The sequence below is a fragment of the Neophocaena asiaeorientalis genome, unplaced genomic scaffold, assembly GCF_003031525.2.
Source record: "Neophocaena asiaeorientalis asiaeorientalis breed wild unplaced genomic scaffold, Neophocaena_asiaeorientalis_V1.1 scaffold40, whole genome shotgun sequence".
Classification (NCBI taxonomy): Eukaryota; Metazoa; Chordata; class Mammalia; order Artiodactyla; family Phocoenidae; genus Neophocaena; species Neophocaena asiaeorientalis.
Window position 1 is genome coordinate 7628874 of NW_020185335.1, and position 7829 is coordinate 7636702.

The following is a 7829-nucleotide window of genomic DNA, read 5'->3' on the forward strand; positions in this document are numbered from 1 at the left end:
CCTCGCGGTCTTCCTCCCTCCGTGCCAAGTGCAAGACAGAGGTGCAGCCGGGCTGGAGGAAAGGGAGGGGGGAGCGGAGTTCTTTCTTGCCTTTTTTTTTTTTTTAAAGCGAAATAGCGAAGTCCTGGGGAAAGGCGAGGCGGAGAGCAAAAGGGGAGAGGCCGAGCCGACGAGCAGCCCGAGCTACAGCTCGAAGATGAAAAAAAGATTTTAAAGCCTCTGATCCAGCAAGAAGAGTTTAAAGCAATTGCTGAGTTTTATAGCACTTGTGACGTCAGGCCCAAAAGGGAAATTGACTGGTACTCCGGACCAATGGGAGGCGGCGAGAGCGGCCGCGATTAGCATAATATAGAAACAAGGAAACTTTTCCGAGCTGTCAATCAGAGCCCAATCAGCTGACTGTCAGCTGGGACTGGCAGTCTTAACCCTTCCTGTGCCGCAGCCTCCTCGGGAGGTTGCAAAGCCCGGCGCAAAGTTTGGTGCAAGAGGGGAAGGAGCTTTCCAGGGGGACTGCGGAAAAGCCTGGCAGTGCCCGGAGCTCAAACTTGGCCCAAACTCTTTGTCCCTCTTCCCGGTGGCCGCGCGCGGGTGTGCAGGGGTCCAGACGGCGCGGAGGACGTCGCCCCGCCGCGCGCCTGCCGGGGCGGTCTGGAGTCGGCGGAAAGAAAAAGCGCGCTTTATCACCCTCTTTTAAAGGAGGTGAACTAAGTTGTTCGGGAGCCATTCCGCGCGGGGGCTGGCTGCCCGCTGGCGTCGCATGCCCTTGCGGGGGGAGCGAACTCCTCCGCGAATTAACTCCGGGAAAGCTCGGAGTCAGGTCAGCCCGGCTCACCCTCCGGCTTCCGACTCTGGCCCGAGTTTGGCCTTTGAGATTCATTTCTCTCTCCCCCCCGCTCACTCACTCGCTCGCACACACACACACACACACACACACACACCCTTATGAAATCTGACTCCTGTTTATCAGGGTGCCGCGCGCCCTTTGCACTTTTACGTTTCACTTATTTCAGACTTGATCGTGGCGTGGAACAAGGGGTACAAAAAAAACAAACACCCAGCCTTCACCAGCTCCCCTCGAAGGGTTAAATTTTAAACGGCGGTTTCTCGGACGGGCCCGGAAACCTAGAGTGGGGGTGGGGTGGAGTGGAGTGGGGGGCTGCATCTCCCCCTCGGGGTCGCGGATGCTAATGACTATTCAGTTTTCTAGACCGATCCTTCTAAAGCTTATGCAAAAAAGAAAAAGGAAGGAAAGAGAAAGAAAAGAAAAAAGAACCAACAACTCTGTTTCTAAGATTTTAAAGCGATAGACCAGATGGAGAAGCCGAGATTGACTTGGGGGGAAGCAAGAGTGCGTGAAGCCGACCCAGCGTTTGAAAGACCAGCCCGCCCTCTTGGATGTTGGACTGTTGATTCCTCCAATTAATGAAATGCATTTGGTGTTAATCATATTTATCTTATTTTATGGGACGGGGGGGGACGCTAGGACGGTGCATTAAAAAAAAAAATTCTGAAAAGCCTGCAAAACGATCGAAGAGTGAAAACTATTGTTGGACCGACTTGGTTTTTACCTCAACAGCGCCACCTTTCGGCAAAGGTCAGTTGAAATTGATCCGTGTCCAGTTTTGTTGATGAAATGAAAAGAAGCTGGTTTCCCTAGGTGGGAGGAGAAAAGAGGCACAGAAAGTTAGTTTGACTGCAGTGGGAGAACCCGACTTTGTTAGGAAAGGGGCTGAAGGCAGTGCTGGCAGGTGCGAGAATCATTTTTCCCTACCATCCCCCTTGACTGTGAATACAGAGGCCAGGGGACCCAGGAGCCTTCCAAGTGTAACTATGGCTGAGAGGCTTATGCAAGAGGATCCCATGTAACAAACAGGGCCCCAAACCCTTTAAAAGTGCCAGGATGGATTTTTGACGGGCTTTATGGCAATATCAATAGAATTAAAGTTACTTGTAATTCAGTGATAAATGAGATGTCTCTAGTAAGTAAGATTAAGTGCAGTGCTATAAAGTTGTTTATCTGAAAAGTAATTCTCAGAAAACCTGACTTCTGACACTTAGTCATATATTAAGCCAGCTTCTTGAACACTGCACTTCAGAACGCTCTCACCCACTGGACAGCATACTTTACTATTTATAACGAGACCTTAGGTGTCACTCATTGGCTTCATACACCAGATTAGACTTGTGTTAATTTCTCTCATGCTGGCAGCCTTGGGTTTCAGCAAACCCTGGAATCCCTAAGGAGAGATTCCCCAAAACGTTTGTAGGCACATCGTTACCCTAAAAGGACAGCACTGTTGCTGTTTTCTAGAAAAGCACTTTTTCTTTTCATCATCACTGCGGAGAAGCTGTTTATATGGGTAGTTTTGGTTTTATGGGAGTACTTTGTCGGGATGGAATGAGGTATGTCTATTACCAGTTGGGGAAGAAAGAGTGAAGATTATGTCAATATTTATGCAACCTAACAGAATTCCTTTGCTTTCCTCCTCTCAAACAGTATTTCACCTAGTAATGAAGTTAAGGGATTACAGCTTATGTATTCAGACGAAAATTTACTGCTTAAATTACATAAACATATCGTGTCATTAGCATTGTCTATAGCAATACTTTTCTAAGCCTTTTTAAAATCACTAGCCACAAATGTCTGAAGTTTCTATTTTGCATGTAAAGTATGAATTTCAGCATGCTTAGGAAGAAGTAATTCAGTTTTTACGAGAATTTTTTTCCTTAATCCTTTTGCATCACAGTTTTGGTAAAAGCTGTGAGATACGATCCCTGCCTTTCATGAAAGTATTTTTGGTCAGGAACACTGAAACTGCTACACTTATAAATAAACAACATTTATAAACAAAGTTCACCAATGAGGAAGACCATGAGATATAGATTCATGGCCATGCACCTAATTGTTGCAATTATGTGTCATTTCTAGATATTAAATACCCATGTTTGGTCAGATAAATGTATTATTATCTGCACATTTTTATGGTTTATTTTTGTACACTGCTGTCAAACCAGACAGGGTATCTTTTTTTTTCTCTCATTGCAGAATCTTTTATAGTCTCTCATTTTCTCTTGGAAAAAAAAAAAAAAAAGGAAGATCCGAATTATTTTTTAGACGTGGAGCAGCGGTGCCCTCAAGCTTATAACTTAATTCTCATTTTTGTCCTTTTTCCTTTATTATTTGGTGATTCACAGGGGTGTCTAAACATTTACAGTCTTCTGTTAGTGGCGTTTCTCTTGTAACAATTGAGCTCTCTCATTTTAATTAGTACTATTCAGGTTTTTGAGTCTCTACAATTATAGCAGGCCACATTTCTTTAGATTTCTTTGCTAACATTGTTTGTTTCACTTTGCTCCAAGCCAATCTAATCCAAATACAATATGAACTGTGCCTTCTTACTGCTTAATACTCCCTTGCTATATATACTCTAGTAATCTCTGTAGAACAATACAGAGTAATTTAGAAACCATGCGTTTGTCATTATTGACCAGTTCAAACCAGTAGCATTCAGGTTCCTGAAAGCAGTGAATCTTTATAGAAGAATTTGCGGGAGGGAGGAGGGCATGGGTCGGATCACGTAGGAGATTGTGAAACCGTAACATCAAAAACGCAATTTTGGTTTCATGTCAGTACATACATAATAACTTTTTGCAAAAAAAAAACTATTTTAAATCCTGTTTACGTCCAAATTATAATGATTAAAAGTGAAAGATAATATAGTTTTCCTGATTGTGAGTTACAGCAACTCAGGTGTATCACGTTGGAATCAGACATATATAATCTAAAAAGAACAAGATGCATCAAGGGTAGTGTCTGAACTCTTTTTATCCAGGAGCTGATTTTATGGTGCAGAACTAACCAGTGTCCACTGAGTTTCACTCTGAAACCAACTAAATCGATTTGAGAAAAGAGTTGTTCAGAGGAACTGAATGATAAGGCATGGAGTGTTGTTCCTAGCTGTAGTGTTAGAGAAAAATCCTTTCAGCAGTCTTTAGTGAGCAGGGCAAGTAAGTCAGAAATCACTGTTAGCAGATTCATGGACGAAAATTAATCGCATCAGACGAGATAATCTGATAAGGGTAAAATTGCTGAGGAAACAGTCTTGCCTCATATTGGAGAATGTGAGACAACAGTCTGATTACTGGGAGTCGTTATGAATAGGTGAATTATGTGCTAAATAATCATCAGAGTAAATCAGCGTTTATTAATTCTTTTCTCTTTAAGCAATTCACAGTTGTAAGTTAAAGCCGCTCTCTCTTTGAAGACACATCTTCTATAATTTTTATTAGAGGTAATTTATTATTTGCATTACCTGTATTTACTTCATAATTGAACATTTTACATTCAAATTTATGTAATGCATTATGCCTGAGAATATATTTCTGCCTGATTAGCATAAATAGTCACTTACCTCATGAATTACTAACAAAGTTTATCTTAAAATATAGTTTTTTTTTTTATTAAGTGGAACACAAACATATGTACAGTAAATTCTGATTTTCCAGTGCAGTTAGAGAACGGCTCACGTTTGGTTTCGGGGAAGGCAGGCCATCAGAGGAGGGGAGTAAGTGTGAGGAGAGAGCGAAAAGTAGACAAATGGCATCTGGAGGTTTCTTTGGCGGGGGGGTTATCATTTCGATGGGGGTATAGGCCTGGTGCGGGTGGGCAGCGGGACGAGGGCAGAAGAAGGGTCTGGGGTCTTCATACACTGTTTACATTGTTTGCTGGAAAGTGGATTCTGAAAAAAAAACCCACAACTCGTCACCTGTGCCTTTGTGAAGGACCCTGGTAGCAAGTGCTCGAGTCTGGGGTCTTGTTTGTTTTGTTTGCTTGTTTGTGTCAGAGTTCTACCTTAGAACACAATACACATCATTTAATAAAATTCTTGTTTGTTTTGCACCAGAGATGTGGAAAAGCCAGATGTTTTCTCAAGTGAGAATTCCCGGGACAGCCTCCCAGATTTCCTCCAGCTTTCCTCCCTCCCTCACCCGACAGACACCCAGTGTGGCCTGGCAGACAGGACGTGATTGATAATAGCTCCGTGCACACACCGGCATTTGAACGAAAGGACTTCTTCGGGGTTTAGGCACAGATGGAGATCCAAAATGATGGGGCCTCTTTCCTACTCTCGCCATTCCAAATCAACAGATTTCCACGCTTGTTGGTTTTTTCCCCTTCTTTCCTTCTTTCAGGCCATGGACGTCTCCCTGGCTTTTTCTTTTCCTTCAATTAGGAACCCCTTGCAATTCACCATCCCATTGTTACCCTTTTTGATCCTACTCACAGCTGTACCACGCAGGGAACTTGTCTCGAAAGCATTCAACCCTTCAGAGATGTACTGTGCTGAAATCAGAACTGATTTTTTTAAAAAAGGCAGGAATAAAGAAACGAACCTGATACTGGGACAGTGTCTGTTCAGGATGTGTCTTCTGTGCAGGGGAACCCAGGGGACAGGCTGGTGGTAGTGCTGCCTCTGTGGAGTTTTGGTCACTCTCCTTCCTCCCCCTGGGTCTGGGGTGACTCTTAGGTCCTGTTCCAGAGGCATTTAGCAGCCACTCGGCCTGGGAGCTGGAACCTGGAGTTCTAGAAAACACAAACCAAACTTAAATACGTGTGTGCTGATGCAGACGATTTCTGAATCTGTGTGTTTCTCAGTTTGTTTGGCTGGACCTGAGAGAAGAGATCCCTTGTGGCCTGTGTTGTATCTTTGTTCTTGGTTGCATCATGGGTTTTGCTGAACCTTCTCACATGTTGTTCTGTGCACTGAAAACACCAAACTCGCCCAGTGACACCCTCACGGCATTATCCATCATGGCAGTGTTGCTGGTTGAACAGAGAACTGAGTGAAACATCCCCGCCCCTAACCCCCAATAAAAATGAAAGTCCAACTTACAGACCTTTTGCCAGTATTCTTATTTTGTCATTTTATAAACAGCGATCCATGCTCTTGGTTAAATATAAACATTTGAACAAGACAGAAATGGGAGGACATCAAACAAAAGAACCACAGTTCCTCATCTCCACTCTGGTCCCCTAATCGTGGTCTCAGGTGTGACCATCTATGACAGTTGGGGTCCGGGTGGACACACTTTACAGAATGGAATCGTAGCAGGCACGCCATGCTTCACGCCATGCTCCTGGCAACACACGCACCCTAACCATCTCAAAAAGCAGCTTGGGGCACTCCTCTGTTCTTTGGCAGAATTCACTTCGGAGAGGGGCCCAGGAAAACATTTTCATTTCTTCTAAAATCAGAGTTAAAGAAATGAAAATCATCTAGCATGGATTCTGTCAGTATACAAACAAAGCCATAAATTTTAATTAAGTTTTCTTGTGGAAGGAGTCCAGGGAAACCAAAGCACGTAGCACCCACACAAGTCCGTGTGTGGTCCTGACAGCATGTACTTGATTACCTCCAGTGATTGGGTGCTCACTACCTCCCTATTTTACCTTCTATCTTCCCACAGTCCTGAGACTGTCAGGAGAGCTGTTTGTTTGTTTGTCTGTTTGTCTACTATCAAGTCATATCCCTTCTTCTCTACACTCAAAATCCATTGGGGATTATACACTTACATCCTTTGGGGGCTCTGAGGAGTAGAAGACAACCACTATGACACCCTCTCCGTGCCTTTCCTTTTCATTTCTAGACATAGTCAGTGCCTTTAGCATTTCCACATATGCCTGCATTTCAAGCGCCCCTGCCTCGAGGTCGCTGCCCCCACCTGAGGGTTCAGGTTCCAGAGCTGAACTCGGATCCCCAGGCTGTAGCCCCACCCTCTGCCTCCTTGAGCTGCAGTCTGTCTGCTCCCCATGCTAGACCACAATTTCCCGACCTCTCCGGCAGACACATAACACCAGGGACTCATCGAGCACGGCCCCAGGCCTTTTCTCCTCGTATTTCCCCTATCCTCTGTTTGTGGGCTAACGTTTTGGAGCCCGAGCACGGAAACATACAATGATCCCCCTAGGGTCCATCTCATTCGATCAAGACTGTTCCCTGCTGCCTAAATCTCTTTGAATCTAGGATGTGCCATTAATTCGCTTCCCACCTTTGCACCAGCTGCAAATGAAACAGATGCGCTTAACCTCTCAGGAGCAGGCCCCTCACCTGCAAAATGGGAGGTGGGCAGGATCAGAGATTGTGCCTGTGAAGTGGCTCTCACCACATGAGGCCACAGGGCAGCTGTGTAAATGGCTGGGGACCTCTGCACTTCTGACCCTCCCCCTGACCTGCTGATGACAGCATTGCAAGGGACCAAGCCCCTCAGCAACCCAGTAGAGACGGCCCCTCCCAGTCCCCCCATTATACAAAATGACCCACTGGATTATTCAAGTCCCCTAGTGGACATTTAAAATTAAACGGGCCTAGAACATCACCAAATCAACAGGGAAATGCAAGTCAAAGCCACAATGAGATATCACCTCACACCTGTTAGGATGGCTATTATCGAAAAGACAAAAGATAACAAGGGTTGGTGGAGATGTGGCAACAAAAGGGAACCCTTGTGCACTGTTAGCAAGAATGTCAGTTGGTGCAGCCACTGTGGAAAACAGTATGGAGGTTTCTCAAAAAAATTAAAAATAGGACTACCATATGGTCCAGCAATCCCACTTGTGGGTATATGTCCAAGGGAAATGAAATCAGTATCTCAAAGAGATAGCTGGACTCCCATATTTATCACAGCATTATTTATAATAGTCAGGATATGGAAACCGCCTAAGTGTCCATCCACAGGTGACTGGATAAAGATAATCTGGTATACATTTACAATGGAATATTATTCGGCCTTAGAAAAGAAAGAGACCCTGACATTTGTGACAACATGGA

At 44.6% G+C, this 7829-nt stretch overlaps 1 long non-coding RNA gene across 1 annotated transcript; it reads left to right on the forward strand.

Moving 5' to 3' along the window:
* The first annotated feature begins 1472 nt into the window (after window positions 1–1472).
* LOC112393321 (uncharacterized) lies at window positions 1473–5406 on the forward strand. The gene is made up of 2 exons (XR_003001887.1): window positions 1473–1594; window positions 4905–5406. It is a non-coding gene; the product is annotated as an uncharacterized LOC112393321 (long non-coding RNA).
* Window positions 5407–7829: the final 2423 nt, after the last annotated feature.